This window comes from Phascolarctos cinereus, unplaced genomic scaffold (genome assembly GCF_003287225.1).
Source record: "Phascolarctos cinereus isolate Bilbo 61053 unplaced genomic scaffold, phaCin_HiC Scaffold_726;HRSCAF=1367, whole genome shotgun sequence".
NCBI lineage: Eukaryota > Metazoa > Chordata > Mammalia > Diprotodontia > Phascolarctidae > Phascolarctos > Phascolarctos cinereus.
In genome coordinates this window covers 211475150-211494116 of record NW_027556098.1, presented here as the reverse complement: position 1 = coordinate 211494116, position 18967 = coordinate 211475150, and the positions used below count along the sequence as shown (strand labels likewise).

The 18967-nt window shown below is 37.8% G+C and overlaps 1 long non-coding RNA gene across 1 annotated transcript; it reads left to right on the top strand.

The window, feature by feature from the left end:
* Positions 1 to 7833: 7833 nt before the first annotated feature.
* On the top strand, positions 7834 to 12939 carry LOC110211630 (uncharacterized). The gene is made up of 3 exons (XR_002325448.2): positions 7834 to 7971; positions 10838 to 10980; positions 11255 to 12939. It is a non-coding gene; the product is annotated as an uncharacterized LOC110211630 (long non-coding RNA).
* The last annotated feature ends 6028 nt before the right edge of the window (positions 12940 to 18967 follow it).

The following is an 18967-nucleotide window of genomic DNA, read 5'->3' as shown; positions in this document are numbered from 1 at the left end:
ATCACCATTTCAACATTTTTTTAGGACAAAGTGGCATTTGGAAAAGTGAACTGTGTACTTTTCCTTCTTCCAACGAAAGTATACCAGTATGAAAGCTGAACATAGGGTTGAAATGAATAGGGATATAGTGACTGTTCTATTATCACAGCAAATCTTGATCATCTATTTTCTAGGTGTAGCCTAAAACAACTATTTTAGGGAGTTATGGTCCACTCCCATGTATGCTGTTGTAAGTGGCTTCCACCCACCATTCCTCCTCTGAGACTGACTTATCCATCTTATTGGCTGCTAAAGAATCCTCTTTCAGAATGAGCTTCTTTTCCTATTTGAAATCGTGTGTCCCTAATGGTAGTAACCATCAGGCTACCATTTCCAGACTTAGTTCATTGGTAGAATGATAGTAGTTAATACACTCTGGGGCCAGTAAACTGTGGCCATCTTTTCTTGACAAGTTTTCTTGTTCTGTGGCCTACTCTGAGTCTCAAAGTAGTATCTCAGGCTTCTCCTAGTAAGGCATGCATTTCTAAAATCCAGTTCACATTAAAAACTATAAAAAAGCATTGATGATACAGTAAATAATGCTAGAACATATCACATTCCAAACTTTTTCTCTTTCCCGGTAGGGGAGAGTCTGGTGACACATATAGTTAAAGGGAACAATGAATCTCAAGATGTTGAGCAAATAGGAATACACAGCCTAGCTGGTCTAAATGAGTACATATACCTTAGACCAAATAACTTTCCTTCCAGTGTACTGAAAGAATTTGCCCATTAGGTTACAAAATGAGGGGCGGCATGGTACAGTGGAAAGAGTACTGGTTCTAGAATCAGAAGATGCGGATTCAAATCCTGGTTTGATCATTACTACATATGTGACCTTGAGCAAATCAGCTAACCTCCTTGGGTCTCAATTTACTCATATGATGAATGTATTGACATAGTCCAGTCATAAGCATTGAATATTACTCAAGCTATTTTCATTGTTCTTTATTTTTAAGAATTTTGTAATTGAATCTATACAAATAGTTGACAAATTGACTTCTAAATAGTTTGCATATTTTTTAGTTTAAAAGTAATTGGTAGTTGTATTGAATGTGATTTATCTTTTTATCATTGCTTTTGGGATTTTGTTGTTTATTCTATTGAAATGTTATTGATTTTGTGAGTTTATGTTTTAGCTTACAACTTTGCTAAAGCTATTAGTTTTCCTAATTAGTGTCTTTGCTAATTCCCTAGGATTTTCCAAATAACCCCCCATGTTGTCTGCAGATAGGGATATTATGTCTTTCCCTATGTCTGTCTTTATGCCTTTAACTTCTTTCTCTTGTTCTATTGTTATTGCTAACATTTCTAGGATTATATCAAATAATAGCAGGGAGAACAGTCATCCTTGCTTTACTCCTATCTTTAGTGCAGAAGCTTCTAGTATATCTACATTGCATACGATGTTTGCTTTTGGTTTTAGGGAGATACTTTTTATTATATTAAAACACAATACCTCTATGCTTATACTTTATAAGTTTTTTTATACTTTGTCATAAGCTTTTTTCTGCATCTATTAAGGTAATCAGATGATTTGGGGGGTTTTTGTTTTTAATATAATCAATATGTTGATTAATTTCCTAATAGTAAAATCCCTAGCATAAATCTTACTTGGTCATAATGAATGATTTCATGAATAAATTGTTGTAGTCTGTCATAATTTTATTTTAAAATGTTTAATTGATAGGCATTAATGTTGCTCATCTATAGTTCTTCATCTTTGCTTTATCCAGGGGTGGGAAACCTGTGGCCTTGAGGCCACATGTGGTCCTTGGGTGCAGCCTTTTGATTGAGTCAAGTTTTACAGAACAAATCATTAAGAGGATTTGTTCTGGGAGGTTTGGATTCAGTCAAAGGGCCACACTTGAGAATTTAGAGGCCACAGGTGGCCTTGAAACCACAGGTTCTCTGCCCCCACCTTTATCCTTCTTAGGTCCCTTCCTGCTCTACAATCTCTGACCTGATGTTTGTAGTCATGGGATGTATGAGGGAGTGCTAGAATAATAAATGGAAAAATATCATCCTGATTATTAAAAAGATAAGTTGCTATTGTTATTCACATGTTTCATGACACAAATATTGTTACTATAAATAATTTTAAATGATTTCATTTTTGGGTAGAGTTAAATTCACACAAAAATATTTAAAGACTCAAAGAAAATTCTAGGATAAATCTTTGAATGGATGAGTTATAAGAACTTAGAGGATCATTGATCACCAAGGTCTAAATAACCTTTCTATGAATATTCCATTCCATATCAACTTACCCTTATTTCCTTTTTTGCCCTATGGAGGGAGAGATCTAGAAAAGGCCATAGAAATGAAATATTTGGATTTCAGTAAGGCAAAGTCTTTCATTGTATCCTCATGGAAAAGTTGGAAAAAGTTAAGTGAATTTGTACCTTGGAGTTTTTTTTCACATACACTGCTATTAAGCCATGTCTTCCCCAATATGTACTTGTACTATTGATTTTCTCAACTTGATGGCGAGACTTTACAGATTTCACTATTAAATTTCAAATTATTAGATTTGTTTTATCTTCCCAATCCATCATAATCTCTTTAAATACTGACTGTCACGTAAAGTAGTATTTATTCCTCAAAGTTTTGTGAATTGATAAGTATGACATCTATGTCTTTTTCCAGTCATGGATAAAAATGTTGAACATGACAGGGTACAGGATCAAGTTCCATGGCCTACTCCTGAAGACTCGTGAAGTTGGTATCAATATATTAGAGTCAATAAAGAGTCAAAGTCAATAAGCCCTTATTATGTGCCAGTCACTGTGCTAAGCACTGGATTAATCAACACTTTTTTTTTTTGGCACAAGTGAGCTTAGGTAACAAAACAGTCTGAATTAATCAGGGATCTGAACAGGTAAGATAAACAATACAATGCTATCTGGTGAATTTTAGCTTTTGGATCAGGAATACTCATCTGCATGAGTTCAGATCTAGCCTCAGACATTTACTAGCTGTGTGATCTGGGCAAGTCATTTAATCCTGTTTACCTCAGTTTCCTCATCAGTAAAATGATCTGGAGAAGGAAATGGCAAACCACTCCAGCATCTTTGCCAAGAAAACCCCAAACAGGATTATAAAGGGTTGGACATGACTGAAAAATGACTGAACAAAATCCAAAACACTAGCGTCACATACATCTGTTCTTAGTAAAAAAAAAAAAAAAAGAAACAAAGAAACAAAAGAAATTTAGTGTAAAAACTATTAATATTTGTGTAAAGCCAAGCTGAAAAGCATTAATTAAGGATATGGTGACAATATTGTATTCTTATTCATATCCTTTTGCAGTATGAAGAATATATCTTACAGTTAACTAATTAGATTCTTAAGGATTCACTGGAGTTCTTAGATACAACCAGAATTGTATTTTCCCTTTGTTTCTTTATTTTTCCCTAATTATATCATCTACAAAGATAAGAAACTCTTGTGAGAGAAGCCGTAGAGTATGAGATGTGTTGGTGAGGTCATTGGCATGCCTAAGACTTCTGTGTTAAGTGGCCCAATTCCCCTTTCTCTTTGGGATTAGAAGGAAGAGTAACTGGAATGTACTGGGGAAGAAGTTAGAACAAAGAATTATATATTCTTTTGGCCCTCCTCCAGTCTTTTATCTTCCATTTCCTTCAGAAGGAAAAACATGGTGGCTATTCATAAAATGCTTAGAACTCTCATAAAAAGAAATTCTGGTGCATAGGACCACACTTAGGGCACACCTGTTCATACATATTTTGATGTATGCCATGTTTAGGGTTCTTTCATGATAAAAGTGCCATTAGACCCAATGAAAATTTAGAAAAGAATTTGCCTGATCTGCACTCTAAGTCCTTTCTGCTCCAGAATGGGTTGTCAATCAATCAATCCAGAAGCATTTATTAATATTTATTATGTGTAGGCACAGAGCTAAGAATACACAGAAAAAGCAAAAACAGTCCCTGTTCTCAAGGAACTAACATTAGGCATATTGAGTCTTTCAGCTTGAGAAGGTACTCTTTAGTTCACTGAGTCCTGAATTTTATGCCATCTTGGGACTTGGGGATGGGGGAGAAGAGAGCCCAACAATAACAGGAAATCCTTTTGCTTCCTTTTTAAAAGCAGCAGCCACAGTCTGTTACTTAACGAGTCAACATGCCAGCTTAGGAAGCTCCCTTTGATCCTTAACAGACTGCTATTGTGCCATCCTCTTCATTTACCATCCAGCATTTACCCAAGGAACATTTACAGACAATCACCTTGCACAGTTGGAGACTCTGTCCCCTCCTATGATATTTATCTTCCAGGAGGAGGACAGAGAATTTGGAAATATGAGAGTATTTAATTTCTCTTCCCTCATCTCTCTCTGAGACAAGGGGAAGACTGCCTTAAAAATTTTAGCACCAGACTGCCTGAACTTTGTGCTCCAGATCTGACCTGTGCCTGGACAAGTCTCTCTCAGAGGTTAAGCCCACTTTAAGGATGTGAGCAGATACTCACCAAGCAGTAAACTGAGATCTTCAGACTTATTCTATGTCTGCTGCCTCAAGCCATGCCCCATCACAAGTCTCCGGAGTCAAGAAAGTAGAAGGTTAGCTAGGTTGCCCTTTGTGACACAACACTTAGAGGAAATGATATAATAAGCTTCTCTTCCAGACACAGAAAACATGGCAGGGAATGGAATAACACATCTTTAATTAGAAAAATTTAAATTTACTCTTAATTTAATTCCTCACCCCAGTAGCCATGATTACATTTGCATCATGATAGATCTCCAATATGATCCATTTTCATAAATGCAAACTTTCCTGAATATGGTTCTGATGGATCCTGACATTTTAAAATATGTCCTATTGTCCTTTCCTGCGCAGCAGACCAAGCACAGAGTGTTCACTCCTATATCATTGTCACAGTGGTATCAGACCAGATGGCTACTTCATCACCGAATCAAGAATTAGGGATAATTTATGCAGTTTTCTTTTTCACAGAAATTAGGAATCTAAGGCCTCGTAGCAACACATATCCATGAAAAGCCACATAGAACTGCAGAGAGAAGCTTAGCCGCAGCCGCATCTAAAGACTGCTGCTGCTGCTGCTGCTGCCAGTCTACAATCTTTGATTGTAGTTGTCTTTATTCTCTTTCCACTGAGCCACAAACCCAGGCACTCAGTGGATTGTGTAAGCGTACCACTGGAGTTTGTTGTATCATGATCACCTCTACAAGGCCATGCCACTTTGTTAAGGAAAACAAGCTGTTATTAAAACTGTTCTAAAATAGGAATGATTATATCTGAGATCTCCATTATTTCACCATCAAGGATCTCTTCTTTTCTTAAGGGGAAAAAAAAAAGAAATGCCCATTTGAATGCTATCTTAATATTCAGGGCAGTTGTATCTGTGTCCGTGAACATTAAATGATAGAAATGGAAGAGCTATTTATCCTTAGCCTAGTGAACAGCACGGTGGAAATTTCTCTTTATTGGTCTATAAATAAACAGAGCCTGAGCAACATCCTTTATTGGGATAAGTCACAATAACTCACCAGACAAACCAACTATCTCATCACAATTTCTTTATCCCATATTATTATCACAGGCCTCCACATGGCTGTAGAAACAGAGCCACTGGAGACTGGATGCCCAAATCTCCCTAAGCAACCAGAGTATATTCTTAATGCAGACGGGCCTTTAAAAAAAAAATCACATCCAGACTCTAGTTAACAGGTGTTATTTGAAAAGGAAAGAGCTACATCCCCAAACACAGAGATCAGGAAAGCTAGGTGAGGTCATCAAAGCATTATTTATCACAGAAGAACCAAAGTCACAAATTAAATGACCTGATAACTCCTTGCTGTCCATCATTTGTTACCAGCAAGAGAAGGGCCTGCACTTTGTGTTTCCTAATGTTTAGAACGCATGGGCCTTGTGAGAACATTGTCAATACAACTGGTCAACTCAATCAGAAGAGATCAGTTCAGGTCCTTGTTTGGTTTTTGCTGACATTCTGATGTTCTACATAGAAACTAGTCAGAGTGGGCTGTGTCACTATAAAGAAAAGTCATTGAAAAGGATAATAAAACAGGCAAGATACTCTCTTTTTTTCCTGTCTATGTTATATTACATTTTATTTTTAAATCGTTTCTCTACTACTTTTTTCGGATTGAGAAAAGGAAGCCGTCGTAACAGGAAGATTCATTTTACAGACCAAATAAAAGGTTCTCAATGTTAAGCATAGTTATAGGTTTAAAGCTGCAAGGAGTTTAGAGGCATCTCTTTCATTTTATTTTATTAAATAAATTTTTATATCATTTGGCTTTATATCACCACCATTTCTGAATATAGCCCTTTCCCCACCCCTACCCAGGTAGCTTGTAGCAAAATACAAAGAAGGGAAAAGCAGTTTAGTAAGACTAGACAATACATGAATCAAGTTTTATATGCAGCATTCCACATCCATGATTCCCCACATCTGCAAAGTTGAGAAGATGCATTTTCATGTCTCTTTTCCAGGGCCAAGTTTGGTGATTGTAATCAAACGGCATTCAGTTTCATGTTGTCATTCTTTCCATTTATGTCATTGTGGTTATTGTGCTTGGTTTCCTGGCCCTGCCTCCTACTCTTTATATCAGTTTGTAGGTCTTCTCATGCTTCCCTGAATTCTATACATTTATTCTTTCATATGGTTCAATAATACTGCACTTCACATTTTCTAAATTGTTTAGCCATTCTCCAATTAATGGGCAAATATTTTGTTTTTAGTTCTTTGACATCACAAAAACTGATGCTGGTTCAGATGAGATCCTTCTGTTTGTCTCTGATCTCCTTGGGGGTACATGCCTATCAGTGGAATCTCTAGGTCAAAGGGTATAGACATTTTAGTCACTTTTTTTGTTTTTAGCAAAATTCCAAATTATTTAACAGAATGGTTGGACCAATTCACAGTTGTATTAATGATCAATTATCATGCCTGTTTTTCTAAAGCCCCTCCAACTTGACTAGTTGCATCTTTTGTCATCTTTTCCAGTTTGTTGGCCATGAGGTGGAACCTTAATTTTTTTTCAAAATTTACATTCTTCTTATTGGTCAGGTAGAACAATCTTTCATATGGTTATAAATGGTTTCCAATTGTTCTTTTCAGAAGGGTTTATTCATATATTTTAAGCAGCTGCACATTGGAAAATAGCTCTTAATCTTATATATTTGTGTTTATTTCCTACATATTTTGGATATCAGAACCATATATGTGATGCAAAAATTATTTTGCCTGAACTAATCAATAATCACCTATTAAACATCTACCTTGATCCAAGCACAGTGCTAGGCACTGGAGATGCAAAGACAAAACCATCAAGAAGTTTATATTCTATAGGGGAAGACAAGATATGTATATAAGCATATCCAAAAATAAATTCAAGGGTATTTTTTTCTGGAGGAAAGGCAATATGAGCGAGGGGGAATCAGCAGAAGACTCATGTAGAAAGTGGCAAAAATTGAATCTTGAAAGAAACTAGAAATTCTAAGAGGCTCAGGGAAGGAGGCAGTGCATTCCAGGCATGAGAGAGCTTCCCAGTCAATAGTCCCTTCTTTTTTTTTTTAATTTGCATTGATTTCGTTTGTGCAAAAGCTTTCCATTATTGTATAGTTCAAAGTATCTATGTTTATCTTTTTTAGGATCATTTCTGTACTTTGGTTTAAAACTATCCCTCTGGTCATAGCTACGAAAGGTAACTAATCTGGTTGACTTCTCATTTTTATAATATGTTGTTTGATATTAATCTGTTCTTGTTGTGTCCTTTCAGGTGTGTCCCGCTCTTCGAGACCCCATTTGGGGTCTTCTTGGCAAAGATACTGGAGAGGTTTGCCATGTCCTTCTCCAGCTCATTTGACAGATGAAGAACTGAGACAAACAGGGTTAAGGGATTTGCACAGGGTCGCACAGCTAGTAAGTGTCTGAGGCTGGATTTTAACTCAGGTCTTTCTGACTCCAGGCCTAGTACTCTATCCACCATATCACCTCGCTGCCCCAATTCCATGCCATGCTTTCATTTTGAGCTTATTGTCAACTCTTTCATTTTATAGATAAGGAAACTGATGCCTAGAGAGGTTAAGTGACTTGCCCAAAGTCACACAGCTATTATGTCACAAAACCAGTATTCAAACCCAGGATTGCTGAATCCACTAAATCACAAGTTGGGATAGCTAAAATGGGCAGCACAAAGCAACTAATGATAATTACTTTTTCTTCCCAAATAGAGTGACTTTCTCAGTAAGCTCCCCATATGTGATTTGCGGTGTATCTTCAGATTAATGATGATTGCTCTCCCATCAATATTTCTGAATATTACTAGTGACTGGAGGAAATTTTATTGGCTGTTGCAGTTCATTGAGAATTAATTGATATGGCACACTTACTCTACATGAACTTGGAAAAAAGTATATCAAGTGAATGATTTAATTCACTTTATGCTAATTATAAATTATGCCAGGCAACATTAGTAAGGATGAACTTGTTTCCAATGTGGATATTACACATGTGTGCAATCTGTCCCTTTGACACCCGTTAGCTCGGTGACTTTGGCTGAAGAGCACCTCATAGAAGTCATTAAATGGGAAACTATGCCCATGTTTGCAATGTAGGGTGTTCTTAAACTCATTAGAACAGGAGAAGGCAGCTAAATGAACTAATCATCTTTATTTGTAATTTCACTTACATTGGGATAGCCCATCCCCACACGAGATAGTTTCAAATGTTTCCATCCACCTTGAATATTTTTAAGCCATCTTATAAGTATTTCATAAAACGGAAAAGTAAATGCGCTGGTGGGGGGGGTGAGGGGTAGAGGGGCAAAATGCTAGAAAGGGGAGGGAATGGCTGCCAAATAAAAGGAAAAATGAAAGATGACTTTAGAAACCGCGTGTAATGAATTACTAGTTGAATGTTAAGACCACATCATAAAGACCTCCTTCATTCTCATTTCCTGTTCAATATTGTTGATGACTGGATTCCTCCCGATGCTCTCTCTATGTGCAAAAGCCCCTTCATAGTTTTATTAAAAGAAGTCCATCAGAATGGAAGATAGTTGTTATGCAGGAGCAGTCCTTCACATAATGGGAGATGGCATTTCTTTTCCAGCTCTTGCTGCTCCGCTGGTTCTAATAGCAACCTGGAGCTCAATTTCCTCCTCAAGAACATTGCATTTCATGTGGAATGTCAATTATTAAAATGCAGTGTCCCGTGTCTTACTTTTCACTAGATGAATTCATTTGCAAAACTTGCTAATTTATGCAAATGATCCTTAACCGGTAACTGCCTGGAATGTATTTCACAATTCCTAGCCCTTTGGCAGCTTTGAAACATGGAGCCAGGGACGGAAAGGCATTAATGCTGAATTTGTCTGTCAGCTCTGTCATCATTACATTGATTATGGCGTCTTGTTTTAAAAAGCAGCCCTGGATAAAAATCGGTTATTAAGTGGAAGCCAACAGCCCTGGCTGAAAAATCTGGAGATTAAATTAGAGATAAAGTAGAATGGCACTATCTGATACCTGCATCTCCTGACATGGCTGAGTAATGTTCACAGCTAATGTCTGCTTTTCTTGGAGAAACTAACTGGTTAATAACCCATGAAGGGTCACTCTGCACCTGACTCACAGGTTTTCAAGCAGATTTAGACAAGAAATTTCTTCTCATGTGCAATGACCCAACAGATCTGAGTTTCAATAAAGACAAAGGCAAAACAAACAGCCATCAACAGCATTATTTTTACTTTGATCGCATTTGCTCAGAAGCCAAAATACCTTTAGGTGTCTGTGTGTGCATGTGTGCATATGTTTGTATGTACACACATGCTTCTGTCTACATGAGCATTCACAAATGTATCTTAGAATCATAGACTGTCAGACATGAAGATACCTTAAAGATCATGTCAATGTTCAAAGTCTCATTTAAACAGAGTATGTTTATATTTGGGCCATATTGTATTTAAGTGTTCAGAATGACACAGAGCAAGTTTTGCCCCAGTGGGGCATGATTTCCTGAGATGCAGCCTTTTGTCTATGAAATACTGTGCTGAAAAAAGAACTTGCTGCAAACCTAAAAACTGTTTACACACACACACACACACACACACACACACACACACACACACACACACACCTTTTCTCTCTTGAGTATGCCAAAAGGACATTTTGGATGAGAGATCTGATCTTTGTGTTTGGGGAATATGGATCCCACATCCTTTTTAATATAGTTCTCTCCTCTACTCAGCTAGGTTGATGGTGAGTAGCCCAAACCCCATCTTTTATTACCCCGTAATCCTAGAAGACCAACAAAGTCACAAGATATTACTATGAGGAATGAAACATCCTTATGCACTACTCTGTGCCCTTGAGAACAGTTTGGCCCTAAACGTGGGTACTTAATTTTGAATCTAGCACCAAGATACACCTAGACTAGGCTAGAGTGTTGATTATACCTGTCTTCCAATATTTATTGCACTTGCTTCTTTCTAATCCTCAGTATCTGAACCCTACTCATTTGCCTCAACAGGGGTATTTTTGTATGTATCTGGTCACATGCTATTCACGCCACCTCATTCCCCCTTGCTGCAGCTTTCCCCTTCATTTTATATCCATATAAGCTAAGTGAGCATGAGACTGTCCTAAATGTATCTAAATAAAAAAGAAAAGAACTGCAGTTTGAGAAGTTAACAATCATATATTTTTTTCAAAGAACCTGTCTCATCTCTAGAAGATTAAAAGTACATATTTAATCACTCATGTGAATTCTGTTCCTTGGTACCTTACAGAGCTATGTCTCTTTAAATCTACTGTGGAAGATATTCCTTCTGGCCCATAAGATGCCAAAATGACTTGATGATTTATTTATGTAGAGCTTGGCAGACTGGAGTCCAGATTGTGGCTGAAGCTGAATTTTATGAGCCTTCCCCTAGTGAGTATATTTTAAAATTATATTAAAAAAATCTTTTTTTAAAAAGCCAGATAGAGTTTGGTACTAGTTTCAGGTGATTATGATCAAGAAAACAGGAAGAAAAAAAGATGGAAAATAAAGTTTTAAAATAAAACATAAATATTTACCAATTGAAGACATTTATTACTAAACAAATTATAAATTGTTTTAAAATGATAACTGAAAATCTTTCATTTTGGGAGGGATAATGTGGTAGCGTTTGAACTGAATGTAATTTCTTTACATCTGTTTTCAGGTTCACCCAAAAAAGGACCTATTGATTCACAGCTGGATAATCAGAAATTACAAGAGCAAACAGACCTGGCAAAACAATTTCCAAACCTATTTTCCTCCTGTACATACTTTCCCAAAGTGAAAAATATCAAGGCCAAAAAGGGAAATACTTTGTTAAGGGCAGAAGGAAGGATTTCAACAAAGGGATAAAGGAACAGAGTCATTGGGGGAATCAGGTGGAGGTTTATGGGTAATGAAGATGGTGCTGCACTTTGACATTCTAAACTTACACTTGATGACTGCCAGTGACCAGCTCTGTGAATGTGGCAGTTTATCAGACTCCAGAGGCTTCAGTTTATAGGCTTTGAGATCTGGCCAGAGTTACAAGGCTTTTTCAAAGTGAAATAAAGGGTATTATGGACAAGCAAAGGATTAAACTCTGGTCAGTTTAAATATTGATAATACTGCCAGGCTTGGTGAATAAATTGGTCACTAAAGTGCTTTTTCCTCTCTTTTTTATTCTTTGTAATAAGGGATTATTCTCTCATTGTCTTTCCCACTAAATCCCTCCCCACTCCCATCTTCTCTTTCACTGTGGAAGGCAGCACCATCCTCCCAGTTCCTTAGGCTTACAACCCAAGTGTCATCCTCAACCCCCTGTGTTGAATCTGCCGTCGAGGCCTATTGATTTTACCTTGGCAACATCTCTCAAGCATGCTCCCTTCTCTCCTCTGACACTGCCATCACCTAGGTACAGGTCCTTCTCACCTCCAGCTGTGTTATTGCAATGGCCTGATAGTGAGTCTACTAGCCTCAAGTCTCCCCTCACTCCAATGCATTCTCCAAAAAGCCGTAAAAGTGATTTTCCTAAAAGTACAAGTCCAACCATGTTTTACTCAACTACTCAATTATCTCCAGTGGCTCACTCTTGCCTCCAGGATTAAGCATACAATTCCCTATTTAGAGTTCACATCTTTTCCTAACCCAGCAGAACCTACCTTTCCGGTCTTCTTACATCTGACTCCAGGCCTCGTAAGCTTGGATGAAATGACACGGGCTTCCTTGCTGTTCCTCAGACCAGATACCACATCTCTTGGCTCCAAGCATTTTCTCTGACTGTCCCCCATGCCTGGAATGCTCTCCCTCTTCATCTCAGCCTTCGGCTTCTCTGGCTTTCTTCAAGCCCCAACTAAATCCCATATTCTACAGGAAGCCTTTGCCTTTCTCACCCTTCTGTATTCTAGTGCCTTCTCTCTTTTAATTATTTCTTAATTTTCTTGATGTAGTTATACGTATTTGTTTGCTTGATGATTCCTCTATCAGAATGTGAACAAGGACTGGGTTTGTTGTTTTGGGTTGGGGGTTTTTTTTTGCCACTTTTTGTATACCCAGTGCTTAGTACAGTACCTGACACATAGTAGGCACTTAATACATGTTTATGGATTGGTTGGTTTGAGAGGGAAATAGGGGAGCAATAGACTGAGAAACTGAAAAGATAGAAAAGCAGAAGAAATCATAAAAATATTTTTAAAGAATATAAGTTGTAGAACATAAGCTCCTTGAGGGCAAGGATTGCTTCATCTTTTTTCTCTCTATCTATTTGCAACACCCAGTACAATGATCTGTGTGTAATGGATCTCAATAAATGTGTGTTGAATTTTAAAAAATAGAAAGCTTATTGAAATTAAGTATTTTTTTTATAAAACCAAGACATTTTCCCCAAACATGAAATTCCTCAGAAATTCAATACTTAGAAAAATAATTGGATGTAATTAATACCATGTAACATTTATTGAGTGTTGAAAACATTTTCTGATTATAATTTATTGGATACTAGTAATGCTCAAGTTATTGCACAGAACATGAAATTAGACTTTTCCTTCCCATTGAGTTCACAATCATAAGTTAACAACAAGACTCAACACTCTTCAAGCTGAGCTGATGTCATCACAGTGCCATTCATTCTAATGTAATTGTTATTTATATAATTATTGTTAGTAATGATAACAACAACTATAATATAACTCCTACTGGAGGCAGTCCATTCTCTCCTCAGTGTCCAGCCACTTAGGAAAGACCTTATAATAAATTTATTTAGTATTGCCTAGAATGTACTTGAGCATTATTTTGAATTAACGACAGTGTCAGTTCATTACCAAAAGGTGACAGGGAAAAGACATTTCAATCAATCAGTCAACAAGCATTTTTAAGCTCCTACTATGTGCCAGTTCTAGACACTAAAGGATATGAAAACAAAAATGAACAACCCTCAAGGAGCTTACATTCTACTAGGGGATACCATGTGTATAAAAAAAAGTATAAAGAAAATATAGACAAAATAAATATAAGCTAAATTTTTGTAGGAGAAGGCCTAGCTTCTGGGTAGGGGGGAGGTGGAGAGGTGAGAATTGGGTAAGGTTTACTGAAGAAGAAGGCATTAGTCATAGTTTTAAAGAAACAAGGAATTCTAAGAGATGGAAGTACAGTGGTAGTACATTCTGTGTGCAGGAGATATTGGAAAGCATGGAGATAGGAGAAGGAGGGTCATGTGTAAGGAATAGCAAAGCCAATTTATCTGTACTGACCAGCATGGAAGAAGGAATAATTTATAATAATTATGTAAAGTCAGAACAGTGTTGTGAAATATTTTAAGAGCTAAAGAGAGGAGCATATATTTGATTCTAGAGTCTTTGCAGGGGGCCAAAGTAGCTTGTTGAGGAGGGGATTAACATTGCTAAGACCTTCACTATAGGAAAATCACTTTGGGAGCTCTATAGAGGATGGATTGGAGAGTTCAGAGACTTGAGGCAAGGAGACCCATTAGGACTATTATTGTGTTTGTCCAGGTGAGAGGGTTAAGGTATCCAGGACCCTCATGAGAAGTGATAGGGTAGAAGGGATAGCTAACATATTGGATGATACAATCAAGATCTAAAGGCATCTTGACAGTCTAGTTTTTTGGAGCAAATAAGATGAAATTCAATAGGGACAAATATAGAGTCTTAGGCTTGAGTTTAAGAAATCAACATTGCAAAGGACAGGATGGGAGAAGCATGGTTAGTGAGCAAATTGTCTGAAAAAATAGTTGCAGTTTTAGTGGACTGCAAACTCTTGAATCAATAGTGTGTGGCACCCAATTGGTGTGGCAGCTCAGAACATCCAGTGTGACTTGGGACTACATTAAGAAAGGTGTAGCTTCCACGAATAAGGAGGGAACAATCTCTTTGTCCTACCTTGATCAGACCATCCCTGCAGTACTGCATTCTGTTCTGGGTACCACAGTTTAGGAGGAACATTGATAGAATGAGAGCTCCCAGAGGAAGGTACTCAGGTTGGTGAATGGCTCTGAGTTCATATCATATGAAGATCATTGAAAGGAACCTGGGATGTTTAACCTTAAGAAGAGAAGACTCCATGGGAATGGGACAGCATGATAGCTATGTTCAAATCCCATTTGGATGCCATTTGGAAGAAGAGAAGGGGAAGAAAGCAAACATTTATATGGGACCTACTATGTGCCAGGCACTGTCCTAAGCTCTGTACAAGTACCTCATTGGTCCTCACAACAACCCTATGAGGTAGATGCTGTTATTATCCCCATTTTACAGTAGATGAAAATGAGGGGGGAAAGAGTTAAATAATTTTCCCACGGTTAGACAGTAGGTGTCTAAGGCTGGATTTGGACTCAGGTCTTCCTGACTCCAGACTCAGAGCTCTAGCCACTGCATCACCTAACTGAGCCCAAAGAAGAAGAAATGGACTTCTTCTGTTTGACCACAGAGTGCATAACTAGGAACAACGGGTGAAAGTTGCAAAGAAAAGAATTTAGGTTTGTAGGTCAGGAAAAAACTGCCTAATAATTAAAAGCTATCCAAGAGTGGAATGAGGTTCCACTATAGTCAAGGTCTTTCAGCTGGATTCCATTTTATTTGGCAGTGTTAAAGTGGGGATTCCTTTTCAGGTATAGCTGACTTTTCAACACAAAATGTGTGTGATTCTGAAAGCAGAAGGCTTCTCTCTGTATATCCTATGGTTCTATGCCTAGAACCTCATTGACTTGTCTGCAGATGCCTTAAACTATTCCGGCAACATCCATGCATCATTATTTAAGACTTTAGTTGTGTTATTATTATATAGACTTTCTCTGCTCTCTCCTCCACCAACTTGCACTTACTTCCAAAGTTTGGTAACTCAGAGGGCAACTAGTACCTGAGTTGGAGGTTGTAGTCCCTGAACTTTAGGGATGTGGGTCTGAGGGGTTTGTCTTGGCAAGGAATGGGGCAATCTCTTCACATGAAATAGGTGTAAAGGAAGAGATAGTGGCAGAAGGCATATGAGATGAAGGGTTAAGAGGGCATTCTTGGCAAATTGCCTCAATTTTTTTTCAGTAAAATAATGAGGCAAGGTTCTCAGCTGAGAGAGTGTGGAGAATGGGAGCCATGGGGGATTTGAAGAGGGATGAAAAGGTTTGGAAAGTGAGATAGTGAGTTGATAAGGGAAGTATAGTAGGATTGCCTAGCAGCACTGAGGGCGGGCCCAATGGAAGCTGTATAACAGAAATTTTTAGTGGATCCAGTCAGAATGGTTGCATGATTTTCTCCATCTTCATTCAGCAGCACTTGTATAGGAGCAAAGATAGTGAATGATGAGAGTGATCCAACAGTGAAGTTTGCCTAGGCAAAATAAGCAACATAGTAAGGGGACAAGGAATTCAAGAGAAGAGGAAAATGTAGAGTTGAATTGATTCACCAAGGGGTCAAGAGGGGAAGAAAGGGAGAGAGGCTAGGGCAGGGGAGATGGCTTGGGAAAGAACTGATGGGTCAAGGGTTTGGAAGCTATGGTGCAGATGAAGAGTAGGGTTTTGTGAGGGAAAACCAAGGGAGAGGTGAAAAGATAATAGCTTATAGTAAGATAAGGGAATTACGGAATTCTTGAACATAGGGAAGTATATTTGTGGGTAATAACATGATCAAGGGCATGACCTTTGTGTGGCTGAAGTGGAGAGGAGGAATAGCTTATGGAAAATGAGTAAATTAAGGAACTGAGTGATTAGGGTATTTGAAGGAGAGTCAATATGTATGTTGAAGTCCTCCAGTATGAAGACAGGAGTTGGGCAGGGGAGAAAAATTGTGAGCCAGGTATTAAACTCATAGAGGAAAGAAGGGGAGTGATGTGTGTGTGTGGGGGGGTCTGTAGACAAAAGATAGGATTTTGATTGGTAGTAGATATGAATAGCATGAACTCCAGAGGAAGAGGAAGAGAGGTTAATGAGTGAAGGAGAAAAGGGTAGAACCTGGAAGTGGCAATGGGACCAAGGAGTATTCTAAGTCCTCTGCCCTGACCATTGAGCTGAGGAGAATGAGTGAAGGTTCAGTTAGTACTAGAAAGGTCAGAGAGGCTATGTCATCAGTGCAGGGTCAAGTTTCAGTAATACCTGGTAGATGAAAGGAGTGGGAGAGGAAAAGATTTAAGAGGAAAGGAAGTTTATTGTCTATGGAACAAGCATTCCAGAGGGCACAGTGGGTGGAGTGAGGGTAAAACCTTTAGGTGGGAGGATTGAGAGGGATGGAAATGAGTAATCAGATAATACAACAGATATTAGTACTTAAGTATTCAACCATTCAAAAATCATCTCAATGAAACAGATTTGATTTGTAAGAGAAATACACCAGAAAACTGACTATCCAATTGCAATCTGAAAACAAAAGGAGAAAAATAAGAATGTTTCTCCTTTTGTCTTCAGCTAATTGTATTTATTGGCTGACTGTTAAAGGTAAGCATGCCTATGAGGTCTTGTGAATTAGGGTGTTAGGAGTGTAGTTCCACACAGTATATTGAAGAATCTGACCACCCTTTGAAGAAATCTGACACTGTCTCCACTCTCTTAATGCCAGCAGCTTACCCTTATAAGGGGAGTTCTATTCTGCTGATAATTCTTAGGTACTGTGAGGGATTGGGGAATATCTTTCCTTTCTGCTTTGCTTGAGACCCCATTGGCTGTGTTCCTTACATTTTAAGGAGCTAGCAACTAGGACTCCAGTTTTATTTAACCCCTCAATATCGGTTGGTTTTTATAAAGGAACATTTACTCAAATATATAGCAAGAACAAAATTACAAACACTTCCCCCAACACTTCATGGGCATAATTTCCCCTACACCAATTTGGTCTTGGGGGGGGAAAGGCAGAGATTAGGTTCAAAATTTAGTTCTTGGACAGTCTGAAAATAAATAGTGTTTTATCAGGGTCCAGGGCTACCATAAAGCTGAGGATTATACATAACATTGATTCAACCAAGTTCACATACAAAGGTGACATTGGCTTCTGCTGGGCTGTAGTGCTGAAGGACATTTCATATGATTGCTCCATGCTGGGCTGGATGTAACACCCAGCTTGGAATCCTAGATTCTCAGATTCCTGTGGCTCATGCTGCCCTCCTTTGAAATTACAAAGGTCAAACACTGCACCCCTTCAAACGGCTTCTTCTCCTTCTCTTCCTTCTCTTTTTCTTCTTCCTCCTTCTCCTCTCTTATTTTTATTATTTTATTACCTATGGCTTTCTCCTAATCCAATGTATAACTTCTGTCTGACAATAATAGTAATAATATAAATATAAGGTTTTATATATTATCATGTTTTTTATTTATACTTGAAACAAACATTGATTATATATACATGTATGGATTTTAAAATTGTGTTACCCTGTTTTGTTATTATTACTTACAATAGTAGGACATTTATCAATAATCATAGTGTTTTAATGTTTTCAAAGTGCTCTGCATGTATGATATAATTTGATAATTCTACTGGGATGATACTACAGGTATAAAGATAACTAAATAAAGGGAAGTTTGAGGAAGGAGAAAGCATTGACACCTGTGGGAGGGACAAGGAAGGCATTCTAGAGAAGGTGGTACTTGCTTTTAAATATTTTTTCTCATTGAGTTATTGAGTTACTCTTGAGCATTGGGGTTTTAGGGGTTTTCTGTCATCCACAAAGGTATGTGGACATATGACAGCAACAAGGGCTAAGAGAAATTTTCTCCCAATTTGCTACAGTTATGTAGAGCAATCATAGAATGATACAACTTTGGAAGTGGAGGACGAAAATTAAACAGACTCACTTGATAATAGGCAGACAGTGTGGTGCCATGGATAGAGGGATGAACTTGGAGTCTTAGGACTTGAATTCAAATCCTCACTCTGCTATTTACCACTTTCATGATTTAGGGGAATTCATATCACCTCTGAGGGTCGCATTTCCTTTCCCTGTAAAAAGAGGGGTTTAGACAAGATGAACGCATTCCTTTCTTCTAACTCTTGATCTGTGATCCTAGTGATACTGCTTTAAATTGAAAGGATTTTATTCTTTACAAAGAACTTCACGTGCATTGCTTCATATATTATCTTAATCCAAACAGATATGCCCGCAAAGTCGGTGATTTGTATTGGATCTGTAATTTCACTGGACCCCACACCTAATCATTCTTTCTCAGTCTCTTCATGCCAGGCTTGTGCATTGCAGCCTAGGGATACTTTCCTAAGGTTCCAAACTGTAGGGTCATACATGTTATGAATGTGATAGTGTCTTATGAGGGTAAATCAATAAGCTGGTGTGAATTTATCTTAAGGGTTCTTGAATTCAAACATACAAACAAAATGCTATTAACTTTATGTTATAGAAACTAGATATGCCACATTATTAGACATAGTAGGAATAAGGATAGAGACTCCAT